General features: G+C 33.3%; 1 pseudogene; it reads right to left on the bottom strand.

Annotated features, from left to right (window-relative positions):
- Positions 1 to 4767: 4767 nt before the first annotated feature.
- On the bottom strand, positions 4768 to 16117 carry LOC145642706 (ABC transporter B family member 15-like; annotated as a pseudogene).
- Positions 16118 to 16638: the final 521 nt, after the last annotated feature.

A 16638-nucleotide genomic window follows, 5' to 3' on the forward strand; every position in this document is an offset into this window, starting at 1 on the left:
AATTTTGGAACTTTAATCGTAAAAGAGACTTAAATAGAAGGTGGAAGGGCTAAAATTAAAGAGAGAACAAGAAAAGGTTGAATTAAAGGGGAGAGATGAAGTGTTTATGAAAGATGAAGTATAAGTTTAATGAAAGAATTAAAAAAATTGGTGTGATAAAAAATTAATAGTGTAAGATGACATGTGGCACTATGGTTAGAGAAGTGTAATAGAATGGATGGGGACATGTGTCTTTCTTAGTTTCTTAGTTATAATTTTTAAATACTAAGTATAGATGTCTAAAAACAACTTTCTCTCTAATATCTAAAAATTAAAATTGGAATCCACTTTCTACTCACTACTTCGTTTTATATGTACAATAAATGGAAAGATTAAAATAATTTAAAAAAAGGAACGGTTGGAAAACTTTCTAATTTGATTATAATAAATAACTTTCAAATATTCTATATTAGGATTTATAATACTTAATTGATATTGTCTAATTTGATTATAATAATCTTCAAATATTCTTTATTGGGACTCTATAATACTTAATTGAGACTGCCTAATTCGATTTAATATTTTCTATTGGGACTCTATAATACTTAATTAGGACTGCCTTATTTGATTGTAGTTGACACTACACAATACTTAATGAGACTGCCTAATTTGATTGTAACAAGTTTTTAAACATATTCTTTATCGAGAGATTTGTGACTATATATTACTTGATTGATGAGATATCCTAATTTGATTGTAATAACATTCAAATATTTTTTATTAGTACTCCATAATACTTATTTGGGGCTAGCTAATTTGGTTGTAATAACTTTTAAATATTCTTGATTAAGACTACATAACAGTTTTTGGATCAGCCTAATTTGATTGTAATAATAATCATCACATATATACTATATTGGGACTATGTAATTCTTAATTAGGATTTCCTAATTTAATTATGATAACCTTTAAATATCTTGATTGAGGCTACATAATACTTATTAGAACAACCTAATTTGATTATTACATATGCATTAAGAGCATTTTTTTTATTATTAGGGACTACTCTATAATCGTTTGGGACACCCTAATTACATTTTTATTATTATGTAAATATTTAACATGATTATCTGAAATAAGTTTGATTATATATATATATATATATATATATATATATATATATATATATATACACACACACATATACATATAAAATATTGATCATGGCCAATATATTATATATATTATGAGAGTGAGGAATAGCTCATGTGGTTAGAGCTTTCAAACCGATTCCAGGAGATCTTGGGATTGATTCTCACCCCTTCCCTTGTGGCTCTCTAAACACCAAATAAATATTATATAATACATATAATATATATAATATATAATATATTGGTCATGATCAGTGGTGTTGACTAAACTCGATTGGATAGTCATTGTCACCGAATGATGAGTTTTTATTGTTTATTATTTTTATTTGTGTGTGTGGATATTGAATAGAATAGGAGGACACAAGGAATTTTAAAGTGAAAATTAAACTATAGATGAATTGTTATGGCTACTTGTATTTATAATGATTTATTTTGAATAAGCATGGTCTTCCATAAAGTTGAATGAATTTGGAAGAAGCTAGGTTTTAGGTTGAGATTGGTTAATTGGTTTTGAAAAGTAAAGTTGAGGGGGTGGGGGAGTTCAAGTGCAAGGAATTTAAAGATTGAGATTGGTTAATTGGTTCTGAAAAGTAAAGTTGAGGAAGGAACTTCAAGTGCAAGGAATACAAAGATTGTTAAATGAACGTGTGTAATGGAAAGATTTGGAAATTCACCTTCAAACACAATAACTCTCAAAATTCTACATGGTGGCATGGTAAAATTTTTATTTTACAAAATTGGTGCCCTACTTTTTAATAATACACATAGTGATCTTATTAAGCATATTTACTAACCCGTCATTAAACACTTAATTACTAACCAACCCCTTAGTAATATTATCAGTAATTAAAAATCATCCCACCCCTAAATCATATTATCACATTAATAAAAATAAGTAATATTCGGTTTTCAATAAGGAAATATATTACAATTATAGTTGGAGACAATGCAAATACATCAATACACATGAAAACATGACCCTAGCTACAAAAACACTTTAAAATAAAAAATAATAGTAAAAACATACTGATTAGAGAAGAGTACACTGTTATAATATTCATTCTCGAAGCAAACAAAAAAGAATAGTGGCAAACATACTATTAATGATAGTAACTAATCTGAAACTCTTAGCAACTTTATAAAGCCTTCATCAATACCTCCCTCCTTTTATCACTGTATTTTTTCTGTATTTGCTCTTCACCTAGAAAGAAAAAAAACTAAAAGAGAAATTTACAAATCGTTATCGACATGAATAATTCAATGAATTGATAGAGAAGTTTACAAGTCTTTATTAGTGGTTATCGACATGAAGTATGGTATTTTAGAGCAAAGAGTTATTAGTGGTTGGAAAATTTCACATAGTAGAAATGAGTCAATTTTATAGGTGATGGACCAAATATGACGCAAAGTCTCAAATTGAAGAATGAATCCACGCAATGTTATGTTGATTTTACGGTTTTATAATATAATATATTCCCTCTACATTCTGGCATCACAGCTTCCACTCGGCTTCAGGTATTTGCTCTTCACCTAGAGAGAAAAAAATGAAAGTAAGGCTAACAAAATAGGCCTATATCCCATCTCATATAATTAAAATTTAATCCCAATATGTTAGGGCACAATATAAGTCATCCCAAGTAGCTAAAAAGCAGTGACGGATCTAGAAATTTTTCTTATGTCTTTGGAATTGTTGAACACATTTTTTTGTATATATATGAAAATTATATAACATAATTCAAACTAAATTACAATTGATAATTTGGGTGTGTACATTTGAAACAATTGATAATTATATATATATATATATATATATATATATATATATATATATATATATATATATATATATATATATATATATATATATGAACTAGGAACTAATTAGGGTCGTTGGATCTAACTTGGATGCGCGTTTAATGAGCGGCCCAGATTCACTCAAGCATATTCTCCAACAATCAAGTGCAGTATCTCGTGTTTCTCTCTCAGGGAGCATTTTCTCTCTCCTCCATTACAACCAGTGGTCTGAATACTCCATTAAAGAGCCCTTCAAGCTTTATCTATTCCATTGATGCGACTTTCGAGCTTTCTCTAATATAATGAAGCAGCTTTTGAGGTAAGATGTTTGTTTTCCTCTGTTTTCCGAATCACAAATTTCAATTTCACTAGTATTTCGTTAATTTTTTTTCAATTTAGGCTTAAGTTCCGCGATTACTTTTTAAATTTGGGGATTTGCTGAATTTTGCGACGCTCTTCTCACCCAGTTTGCAAATTTGACCTCAAATCAGGTACTAATCAGAGTTTCATAACGATTTTTTTTTTTTTGTGCATCAATTACATTATTGGTCTTTCTTTTGAGGTATTTGATAATCCATTTAAAAGCTATGAAATATTGTTTACATTGAATTGATTTTGATTATTTGATTATTGTTATTGATTTTTGTGTAACTTTATGAATTATAAGGTAGTCTACTTTTTGAGTGAAATTTAGAACTAATTGATTTGTAAATTTTTTAAATTTTAAATAGATGACCGATATTGTTATTTGGTTTTTTTTAGTAGACTACATATCTTTATAAGTAAACTGTTTGACAAAATGCCTCAATGAATCATATTATTTTGGTGCAATATGCCTAAACAGTTAGATCAGAAAACACTAGAAGCTATAACTACTACCACACTAGCAGCTAACTTTGAATTGGTATGTGTAATACTTTGTATTTTTATACGTATTTAAAATAAGTATTTTCAGACGTATTTAAATAAATTGAAAGGTTTTATTTAAAGTATTTTAATTATTTATTTTAATAAGTTTACAAATATTTTATAAAAGGAAAGTTTATTTAATTAATTATTTTATTTAAGTTGGGGTTTAATTTAAGAAAGTTTTATTTTAGTAAAGTTTTATTAGGGAAGGGATTAGGAAAGATTAAAAAAAGGAAAGTTTAGGGAGAAGGGTTTCTAGAGAAGGGGTATAAATATTCAACACTTGAGGCAAAATCAAACTTTGCCCAGAGTGGAGAAAACCCAAGGTAAACTTCTCTACGGCATCGAAGAGTGGCGAGCCACTCACTACTGCAGTCGGCGCTGCAGCGGCTGAAGCGGAGTCTCCTCAGCTTCGCGTCTAAGGTAAGACACGAATCGAACTCCCATGGCCTGTTGACTATATGCGAGTCAAGACTCGAGTCAATCCGCCTGAAGGTTCGATTAGCAGGCGGCATGAGTCGGGTGCCGCTTGTGCTGCTTTCTCACCAAGTACTTCTTTTGGTGCAGATACCCCCTTAGCGCCGCCTGACATGCAGGTGTTTGCTAAGAGGATGGTGCGGACCCTCACAGGACAGAGAAACACTATGTGCCGAATGTGAAGGTAGTGGATTTTAACCGGATCCAGGGCCTGCTGGATGAGGTAACTTTTTACTTAGAAACTTACTCCTTATAGTTTTTAACTCACTTTGCTAACCGTCTGACCCCACCCTTTTCAGGCGATGCTGAGGGTAGACGGGCTTGGGGTCCCCTTCAAATGGAAGGGAGAAGAGGTAAATGACGCTAAATAGAGGGCTATTTAAGCTCTTAACTCTGCTGATTACAGTAAAATACAATGTGATGTTGACATTAAAGCAGTAGATTTGAAACAGGAGGAGTTGATAAGGAACTTGACGGCTGCTAATTATGCCGCTAACGAGCGGATGACTAAGCTTGAGCAAGATCTGAAGACATCCCAGTAAGATCTCAAGGCCTTGGAGGGTGCTGACAAGAAGAATGCCCACCTGAGAGCAGATGTCAACCGCCTGGGGGTCGAGCTTGTCCAACAAAGGAACCAACACAAGGTTAAGGTTGCCCAAGAGCAAAAGCGGCTGGTTGTTGAAAATGAGCATTACATGGGGTCTGCTCTACCCTAACATTGAGTTTGATGTGCTCAAAATGCGATATGATTACACCACTGAGGTGTATGATGCATATCAGCTCAATGAGCAAGCCCCACCTCCCTTTCAAGGCATGGGCCCTTGAACAAGGCTATGAGGTCTCTAATGATGAGGAAGAGCCGGCTGCCTACCAGGATATTCAAGTCCAAGCTAATGAAGCTCAAACTGATCAACTCCAGGATGGTTAGGTCTCGGATGCACAAAACAAAACAAGCCTCCTAGCAGGTCAGATCTCGCCGGAGCCTGTCCAACAGCCGTAATTTAGCTCATTTTCTTTTGCACCAGTATGCCAGCGTTATCCTTTCCGGCTTGTGATCCCAGTACTTCCTTGTATCTTTTACCGACTATAGTCGCTAAAAGTGCAGGTTCTTGGTTCACTAAACCCATTTGTGATCTTAACCATTTCAGTTAGAACTTATCAATAGATACCCTATCTAAGAATATCTCCCCACCAAGTGGATTATAAAACATGTGGATCAAAGCTACTGTTGTGGATTTTCCTGAACCACCACACCCAACTAACGATACTGTCTTCCCTGCAGGAACTAGCAGTGAGAAATCCCAAAATATTATTAAATCTTGTCTTGTAGGATAAGAAAATACAACATGCAAAAACTCAATCTCCCTGGAAATTTTATCTAAGGTCAATCCGTCCATTTTTTCTGAGTCAATATCTGGCACCCGGTTTGTCACTTCCATTATCTTCTCTCCAGCTGAAAAAGCTTTTGAGAAGTACTTGATATTCGATAAACCAGAACCAAGAGCTTTGTCAATAACATTGAAACATTAAGAAAATATGAAAACAACAATAAAAGTTAAGAAGAAAAATTGTCACACTAAGTCTTTGATGTGATAATGAGACCCATATACTTGTGCTAATTGATTTGTTGCAATAATCGAATTGAAATTTATGGACATATCAAAGAAAGAATGAAGAAACACAGCAATTACTCTAAATAATTTTACGGGAAGAATGAGAAAAAGACTTACAGTGCTCCCAAAGCAAGGGCAACGCCAACTGTATAAACATTATGTTATTTCGGATGATATACTACAAGAGGGGGGTGAATTGTAGTAAGTTCCTAGTTCCTACTTTTCGTGGAATATAAAACTGATAGCTGTTAGGAACTTAAACAATGCAAAGAGGATTTTACGAGGAAATCTTCCAGGGCCCAACTGGAAGTAAAACCTCGACCCTCCAAGGGATTTCAAGACAAACCAATCCACTATAATAGGCCAAACACTCCTAGTTACAACCTATTACAAACAGATCTTTCTCACATGTTCCTACCCAAAAACTTGCTACTCGATAGTACCCTATCCTACCCAACCTAAGCCCCTCACTTAGATTTACTCGTACTCCCTGAGTACTACTCACTCGGCCTCTTACTAGAAGCTCACTCGGGTTCACCCTAGAAGCTCACACTTTGCACTCGTACAATTATGATAACGAGACTTCTCACGAACTCTCACAGCCCAATACATAAAACACTCAAAACCATATTTCCCAATTACAAGATCTCAAAGAATAACTCTAAATACATGTCAATGAATTAAGAGATAAAACTAATATGCTGGACACTCATGATCTATCTGGAACTTACTGGACGAACCGAAACCAAACCTGACTGGAACTTTGACCTGGAGGTTTGACTTAGCTTTGTGGTGAAGGATGAAACCATTAAGCACGACCACTAAGCTTCGTCAGCCTCAACTTTGAATGAATACATATGAGCATTTTATAGTACACCCAAATTCTTTTTTTCGTAAAAGATAAGTATTCTCAAAAGATATGTTTAAAAGATATTTACCAAAAATAAGTTTTCTAAAAATATATCTTTTTGTTAAGAATATATTCTTTCAATAATAATAAGATATATTTTCTATAAAATCATATTTATTTCAAACTTATACTTTCCAAATATACTAGCTTATCTTTTTCAAAATATATACTTATTATAAAATCATATTTTATTCCAAACTTATATTTTCCAAATATACTAGCTTATCTTTTTTAAAAGATATACTTATCATAAAATCATATTTTATTCTAAACTTATTTTTGCTTAAAATACTTCCAAAAATAACTTATCTTTTTCCAAAAGGGATTTATAAAAAATAAATATCTTATATATATATATATATATATATATATATATATATATATACACACACACACACACACACACACACACACACACACACACACACACACACACACAAATCATTAAAACCGAATTTTTATGACTTAAGTTCTAATTAGGTTATGGAACTCTGATAGTCTGTGAGTTTCTAACAAATCAGTAACTCTAATTTCATTGACTATCATGAGTTCATCTTTGTTCTTTAGACTTGTTCTAGACTGACTTTTATGTCCAACATACTTACATGAATCCTAGAGCGATATACTTCGATTTCTCCGTCTTCATGTTATTTCTTTGAAACTCTTGTTCTGGAATTTTGTAGTATTGATGAATTCTAGATCTTGGGGAAACGTTCCACTTCTGGAACCGTAGGCCAAGTTCCTAACTGGAACTTGTAGGGAATATTTCAAGCGTTAATCCCATTGCTTGAACCCCACTGTGATCATACACTAAAGTACGGTGGCGTCCAAAAGGGAAGAAGATAGAGCAAAAGAGTCGCCAACAAGTTTTAGGAACTTGTAAACCGTTCACAGGGTGAAGGTTACACCCCTTAACGATCCAAGAGATCGTCAACTCCATAAGGTCTTGAACCAAATAAGGGTTCGGGGATGAAGGTACAAATCCAACCTAAAAGAGATTGAACCTGCCCTAATAATAGACATCTACTTTATTCTGATCGTATTCATGTGCGCTTTTTAATTAACATGCAATCAATATTATTAACCCTAAACCTGTTTAATCTATGTTGGTTGAATTTAATGCACAAATAAATCTATTATTGGCGATCACTTGAATTTATAATCATAATTAACCCTAACAAGATTATTAATTATCTTATCAAGCGTGATTACAAATACCAAATTCCCTTTAAACATGCAATAAAAGGCGTGATCAAGCAATAACAATAAATATAATCAAGCAACATAATAATAATAAATATCATGACAATAAAATTATAATCATAATCAAAACAATAATAATCATTAATAAATTAATCATCATCAAAATAATAATAATAATAGTAATAGTAATAGTAATAGTAATAGTAATAGTAATAGTAATAGTAATAGTAATAGTAATAGTAATAGTAATAGTAATAGTAATAGTAATAGTAATAGTAATAGTAATAGTAATAGTAATAGTAATAGTAATAGTAATAGTAATAGTAATAGTAATAGTAATAGTAATAGTAATAGTAATAGTAATAGTAATAGTAATAGTAATAATAATAATAATAATAATAATATACATAATCATCATAAATTATAACAATTATAATCATAATCATGTTCATGTCAATATTAAAGCATAATATTAGCAAGATCCTAGGCATGATACTAACAAGATTAATAACAAACCCTAGCATGTCACTAAGCAATAAAAATCAAATCTTTAACCCTAACATGATACTAACAATCATAAATATTAGGAAGAACATAGGAAGCATCATAACAATCATATTTAATATTAAAATTACCCTAGACATGATACTATGAATATCATAATAACAATATAAACATGATTTCTATATCATAACATCAATAAAAATCAATTAAAGCACTAACATTGATGCCTCGTACCTCTTTCTAATAACAAAATACACACGTTAGTAATTTCAAGGAAAATAATAATCAAAACAATTAAATTAAATAATTGAAAGAGAGATTTGGGACCAAACCCTCAGAAACTAAACCTTTCACGTCTAGGGCGAAGACAACTTCGAATATGGCTAGGTGTTTCTAGATCTTGCGAATGCGGAATTTTGTATGTAAACAAAGTTTAGAAAAAGAGAAAGAATTGATGAAAGATTAAGGGAATTAAGAGAATTAATTGAATGAAAACTTATTGTAGGCGAATGGTAATTAAAACTGATTGTTGATGATAATTGGTGAATGAAAACGGAGTTTTTAATACATTATTTATAGAGAAAATCAGCCAAAAAGATAAAATATCAAAACAGAGCACTTGGCGCACGCAAAACGAGGTTGGCGCACGCAAAACAGAGCTGGCGCCAACCCTGGCTTATTGGCGCCAGGCGCCAATGGCTGGCGCCAGGCGCCAATGTCTGGAGTCAGGCGCCATGCCTGTTTTTGACACGTTTTCGAAAATCAGATAAGTTTGCCGTACTGGAGGATAAAATCGTATCTTTTCCTCGAAAATGCTATTTGATTTTAATTAAAACTCTGAAAAGTCAACAAAAGTCAATTTATCAATGCTAATTGAATTAGGAATGAAAAGAACCTTCTAGAAGAATCTAGAAGACTAAAACCATTCCTAATTGCGTTAGGAATGATAAATCATATTAGGCTCTCCCCTAGATCATTGGGCCGCATATAAAGCTCAAACCAGGCCCAGTTTAGTAAATTGGCCATAACTTCCTCAATATTCATCGGAATTGGGCTTATAATATATCGTTGGAAAGCTCTTTGCAAGCCCCATCCAACTACACTATTATTGGACCCATATCATGGACCAACCAAACTGGATTGACTGTTTTCTTAAAATAAGTTTTCAAAAATAGAGAGAAGAGAAAAGAAATTAAAACTATCCGCAACACTAGACTTTCCACACTTTCGCTTCATTCGATTATGATTCGACGTGAAAGGTACTCATCACTGGGTTTGGTTTTGGGGAGACACAAATGGGTGTCTACAGAACTTGATGTCACTCTTTTCATTCCTTATTGGAACTCGCAGACCAGGTTCCTTTATGAAACTTGCTATCATCTTCGCAGTCCAAGCTTCACCCTTTAGCTTGTTGTCATGCTTCTGTTAGGAAGCTCCTTGTGTGTACCTGTTAGGGAACATGCTTTGGCTCTCGTGGGAAAGCCTGCCGAAGGTTCCTTATGCATCTCATTAGAGAATATCTTTAGGTTCCTTCATGGTTTGGTTCTCGTGGGAGAATCTGCTTTAGGCTCATTCATTCTCTCTTATTCCTCTTGAAGTCTTCTATGTTCCAACCCATTGACTTCACCCAAGTCAGTTCATGTCTTCACATAAACACTGAAGAGAAAGATTATATTAAAGTTTGTTTATCATAAATAAACTTCAAGTGAGAGAACTAATTAAACTTAAAGCTTATGTAAATACTCCTACACATATACAACTCATGTATGCATAGTGTACTTACCTCATGAAGCTAACAAATGCAAAAACCTATTTACATAGTTACCTTCATGATTCTGTAGCCATCATCATGCGTATCAAGCATAATACTCATCATTGTTCTTGTTCCTCTATTGCTTATCCTATATTGCTCAAGATCCTTATATCTATACTTGACGTTGCTCAGGTTCCTTGTATCCTGTTCCAATCATAACTTGTACTTTCTATGCACAACTTAACAAACACGTTAGATACATACTCATCATTAGTTTATAATCATAAAAACCTAATTACTCAACACATTACCACCTTTAGCACCGTGATATATAACAAGCTTGATGCCATACCAAATATTGAAAGCCCAAACAGCAAAAAATACACCGTTGCTACCAATAGCGACACCTTAGCTAAACCTTGCCAGAGTCCCAACTTCACTCATCCCTCCAAAGCAGTTTAGAACTTAGACATTGTTTTGGGTTCTCCAACTGTTGGTGATACTCCTGCTCTTACTGCTGCTATTGCATTCACCTTAGCTGCCAATCCCAATATCAAAGAACAACTAGCTGAAGGATTGGGGCATTGCTGCTCTCAAGTATTATGGGAACCTCCAGATAATTCTAGATGCTTCTATAGGTTTGTTATAGACTCTTGTACAGCTTAGCATTTTGTTACAACAAAATGCCAGCTCAGAATTATTTCATAACAAAATTCTGTTGTATATTGCAACTAATTCGTATTGTTGTAAATTAGTTATAAATAGATATAGAGTTGTAATATTATTACATACTTCAATAATAAAATTTCCTTTTTCTCAAACTTCTCTCTCTAATTCCCTCTCTAGAATTCTGCTAGTTCTTAGAAGAAAATATGTTGAGTTTGCAGATTTCATCATGGTATCAGAGCACTAAATTGCTCGATCTTCATAATCAAAGCTTCCGCAATTCATTGTTTTTCTTCATTTCAGATTTCTTCTAGTTCTCGATCTTGAGGCATCACTCAAATTCATACTGTAATAATTAATTTTTTTTAGTTCTCTCGATTGTTGTTTCTGTTTCTACAAGTTGTTGTTGGTTTCTAGCAAATAATTCTGAGTTCTAGAAGCTCTTGTTTGCTACTATGAGATCAAATTCTTGATAATTTCTCATTTTTCATTACAATTTGAGATCAAATATTCTGCAAATTGCTAAAGAAATGGCATCAAAATCTCATATTCCCATTCCTATTGGTCAAGATCCTTCTTCTCTTATTATATTCATCCTTCTGATATGAATTCCATGCAATTTGTTTTGAATAAATTCAATGGTGAATGTTTCACTGACTGGAAGAGAAGCATGAAAATTGCTCTCTCGGCTAAAAACAAACTAGGTTTTGTTACTAGCATTATTCACAAACCTAATCATGAGGATGTGAATTACAAACAATGGGAGAGATGTAATGATATGATTATCTCCTGGATTCTGTACAACTTAGATGCTACTATTGCTCGCAATGTCTTATACTTTAACACTGCAGCAGAGATTTGGAAGGACCTAGAAGATAGGTATGGCTATACATCTAGACCACAATTATATTCAATTGAGCAATTATTATCAGATGCTCATCAGAGTGCAGATTCAATTGCTGCATTTTTCACTAAGGTGAAGATGCTATGGGATGAGTTAAATGATGCTAGTCCTTTGCATATATGTGTATACAACCAGTGTACATGTAATCTTAGACAAAAGATCTTCAAGATTTAACAAGATTAGAGGCTGGTGCAGTTTCTTATGAAACTTAATAAGCATTTTGCTAGTTGTCCGAGGAAACATACTCATGATGAATCCTTTACCTAATCTTATTCATGCCTACAAACTACTTAATTATTCAAGAAGAAAGGCATAGAGAACTCAGCAACATACACAGCCAAGGAAATTCTAATGCAATGGCTTTTGCTTCATCCAGACGATTAAAGATAGGATACTGAACAAAGGCTTCAGACAACTTGAATTCAAATCAGTTTTCCAAGCTAACAACAACAATAATACTAGGCCTATGACAGGATACAAAAGATCTGCATCTAATTTTTGCAATCATTGCAACATGCCTAGACATTCCATTGACAATTAATGGAAGTTACATGACTATCCAGAAGATCTCAAGAAAAATTTATGGCAAAAAGGGAGAATTGTTGCAGCTACTGCTCAACAGACTGAGTCAAGCAACAATGCAACACAGGAGATTCAGGCAGATCGGGCTTCTGATCTAGTTATCATTGTTGATCAATATAATCATTTGTTGGATTTGTTTAACAAACAACAATTAGAATCTGTAGGCACTCAACCTTCTGAAGTTGATGCTCAGGACAATCTGGCAGGTAAAATCTGTCTCAGTTCTTCTCTTAATATTGGTTGGCTTATTGATAGTGGTGTTACAGACCATATTTGCACCAATTTAAAGTTGTTCTCTAATTTTAAATAATTACATGGCTTGCATAATTCTATCACTATTCCAGATGGTAGTAAGATTAGTGTTCTGCACATTAGAATTGTAACTTTATATGAGAATATAATATTGCATAATTTTCTACATGTCCCTGATTTCAAGTTCAATCTGTTGTCTGCTACCAAATTATGCAAGGATTTCCTGCAAAGTTTTGTTCACTCATGATGCATGTTTTATTCAGGTCCATTCTCAGATTACAACTCTTCTTGGTAGATTACATGCTGGTTTATACTATGTTGAAGATCAGAAGTGTCATGGAAGTTCATCTAGCAATTTTCTTAAAAGTTGTAATAATACTAGTTGTAATCAAGCTAGTACTATCACTAAGATTTTAGAATTATGGCATCTTAGGTTAGGCCATTTACCTTTTCACAATTTCAAGCATGTATGGCATTGGCATATTAGAGACTGCACTAACAATATAGTATGCAAGGTTTTTCCTGCTGCAAAGCAGCCTAGAAAGTCTTTTCCTAAGAGTTCAATAAAGAGTTGTAAACCCTTTGAGTTAGTTCACATTGATGTATGGGGTCCCTATAAGGATCAAACCTATAAGGGATATAATAAGTTTTTGACCATTGTTGATGATTTCATCACTAGATATACTTGGGTTCATTTGCTCAAATTTAAGAGTGATGTTGTGAATGTTATGATAAATTTTTCTCATTATGCATGTTCATACACAATTTAACACAAAAATCTTGTGTGTGAGGTCTGATAATGCCTAAGAACTAACTGAGGGAGCAATGAAACAATGGTACATCAGTAATGCGATTGTTCATCAAACCAGTTGTCCCGATACTCCACAACAAAATGGGGTTGTGGAACGCAAGCACAAACATCTTCTGGAAACTGGAAGAGCCTTGAGTTTTTAGTCTCTTCTTCCTAACAGGTTTTGGGGTGAGATCATTCTTTGTGCAGCATATCTAATCAATAGAATGCCCCTCAAGAGTATAGATTACAAAACACCATATCAGAAACTTCATGACGAGTCTGCTTTAATTGACCATATGAGATCCTATGGTTGTCTTTGCAACTATTCTACATCAAAAGTTCAAAGGAGCAAGTTTGATGTTAGAGCTTCTCCAGCAGTGTTCATTGGTTACTCTCTTCACCAAAAGGGATACAAAGTTTTAGATCTAAATACTTACATGATTCATGTTACTAGAGATGTTTTTCATGAGTTTCAGTTTCCTTTCCACTACAAAGATACAAGTACAACCTCCCCTTCTCTTATTTTTCATAGATACACTACTCCTCACATCAACTTACCTGAAACTCTCAATACATTTCCTAGTCTTACACAAAATATTCACTCTGATATCTCTCACAATTCACTTGATTCTTCTATCTCTGACTCTGACCCTATAATTGATCTTGTTCTTAGCCAGACACCTAGTCAGATACTTCAGATTCCTTGTGTGAGACAATCTGCTAGACCATCGGAACCTTTTTCCTATTTCCTAGATTAAAGACTACAAGTGTTATTCTTCTATTACTCACTGATGTAATTTGATTTCTTTTAGCTCACTTCCTGCTCATTCTAAGACCACTATCACTGTTGTTGCACAATTGATTGAGCCTATTTATTTCTTAGAAGCTTCTTAGGATCCAAATAAAATTCAGGCTATGTATATAGAAATTGCAGCACTTGAAAAGTATTCAACTTGGGATGTTGTTTCTCTTCCAGCTAAGAAGAAAACCATAGGCTGCAAGTGGGTTTACAAGCTGAAGCTCAAGTTAGATGGCTCTTTAGAGAGATATAAGACAAGGTTGGTTGCCAAAGGTTTCACACAAAAATATGGGGTTAATTTTGAGGAAACTTTTTCCTTAGTTTTTAAGATGCCCATAGTCAGGTGTGTTTTATCTCTTGCTGCTGCTCACAAATGGCATTTGCGCCAATTAGACATCAACAATGCTTTTTTACATGGGGATTTGGTTGAGGAAGTTTATATGAAGATGCCAGAAGGAATTCCCAAACCAGAAAACAAAGTATGCAGGATGAGAAAATCCCTCTATGGTCTGAAACAGGCTTCAAGGCAATGGTTCTCCAAATTGCATAGTGAACTGCTTTTCCAAAGCTATAAACAGTCTAAAAATGACTACTCTTTGTTCTTAAAGAAGGTCAATGGCATAGACTGTGAGATTACTTGAGAAATTGAATGTTAAAGGCATATACTGTTCTTATGGAAGAATTTGCTTGCTCTAAAATGCGTGTAGCCTTATTTTACTCAAGAGTCAGCTTCCTAGCTAGCCCTATCAATATCCTTCCATACATCAAGCCCAGTATAATGAGGAAAACTATGAAGGGGAACCCAATCAACTATTGCTAACCTCCATAGAAATAAGAATGATGCCAAATAGCTTCCAACAAATAAGGATGTGTTCATCAAAAAATTTGGTACCTAATACATCAACAGAGGTAGCAGTGGAAAGTTAAACTCATATTTTAAGATCAGATTGTGGTACTTTAAAGCTATTTATATTATCCTTTAAAAAAAAGCTAGCTGCAATTTCAATCAATGATTTCTATTATCATTCCTACAATAATATATAATTTATATATGACCGTCTACCAAATGGTCCATAAGAGTGAGCCTAACGAAAAATCATACACTAACTCTTGCTTGAATTGTAACAAGAAGATATACCTTTTTGCTTATTACATTTTGAATGATAAGACTGTCATTGGAAACAATAGTGATCGCTTCAGAGGTACTTCCAATATGCAAATCAAAGTAGCTCACATCTTGCCTCAACACTGCTTTCAAGTATCTATATCGTAGTGTTGAGGCTTGCCTTTTCAGCCGTCCTTGTCCAACAATATCCTTCTACCAAACGCAAAGCCAAACAAATAAAGAAATTACAAAATTTTACTAGGAAATACAGAGGATAAATCTCAACTCCCTTCTTTAGTACTATATTATGCATGTGCTAAACACGTTCAATTAATAGAATGCCAATTACAGTCATAGGTTAACACCAAACCTGTATCAGTTTAAATTTTAAAATTAATTGATAATTTTCTAATGTAACATGCTATGAAATAACTTCATGATTATTTTACATATACAATGTCATCTTTCGATTGAGCGCACACAGCATGCACCAAGTCCATAGTCTAGCTATTGGTGTTAGTTAATTATGAAGTACTGTATTTATTTTATTGATCAGTGAACTTCATTCCTTTATAAATGCTCTTCGGCTAGCTAGTTTATATAACCTTGGTACAAAAAATTTAATGAGTGAATAAAAGAAGTAAGAAAATAGAGAAAATTAAAAATGTAAGATAGTATAGACATACCAAGGAAACAAAGAACCCATGCTCCTGCTCCCACCATGCATAAAAGTTTTACATTTTGTACATAAATTATTCAAACATATGAGAATTGAAAATAGTTACTCCACTTTATTTTCTCAACAATTTGTTACACTATAAAAGAACAATTAGTTTGTTTTGAGAATAAATTACTACTTAAGGAATTGGAAAAAGGCTGCAAATTCAAGGTGTATGACACATTTTTCTGTATATTCTCTATACTCTACATTCTATGTGGCAAATTACTCTACTTAAGTATGAGTATGAGTGTAGAGTATAGATCAGAGTAACAAATTCAAAGATAGAGTGATTTTGCAGAGTTATAAATTAATCTATTAATTTGTAGATTGATTTTGTTACTCTATAATCTGTAGAGAATGTATGACACATTTTTCTCGATACTCTACACTTCTTAAGTAGAGTGATTTGCCACATTGAAGGTAGAGTATGAGTAAGTATGGAAAATTATGCTACTGTAGGAGTGTCGAAAAGTTGCAAACTCAAAGTGTATGACACATATTTCTCTATACTCTACACTTCTCT

Source organism: Chenopodium album, chromosome 8, assembly GCF_948465745.1.
Source record: "Chenopodium album chromosome 8, dcCheAlbu1.1, whole genome shotgun sequence".
In the NCBI taxonomy this organism is placed as follows: Eukaryota; Viridiplantae; Streptophyta; class Magnoliopsida; order Caryophyllales; family Amaranthaceae; genus Chenopodium; species Chenopodium album.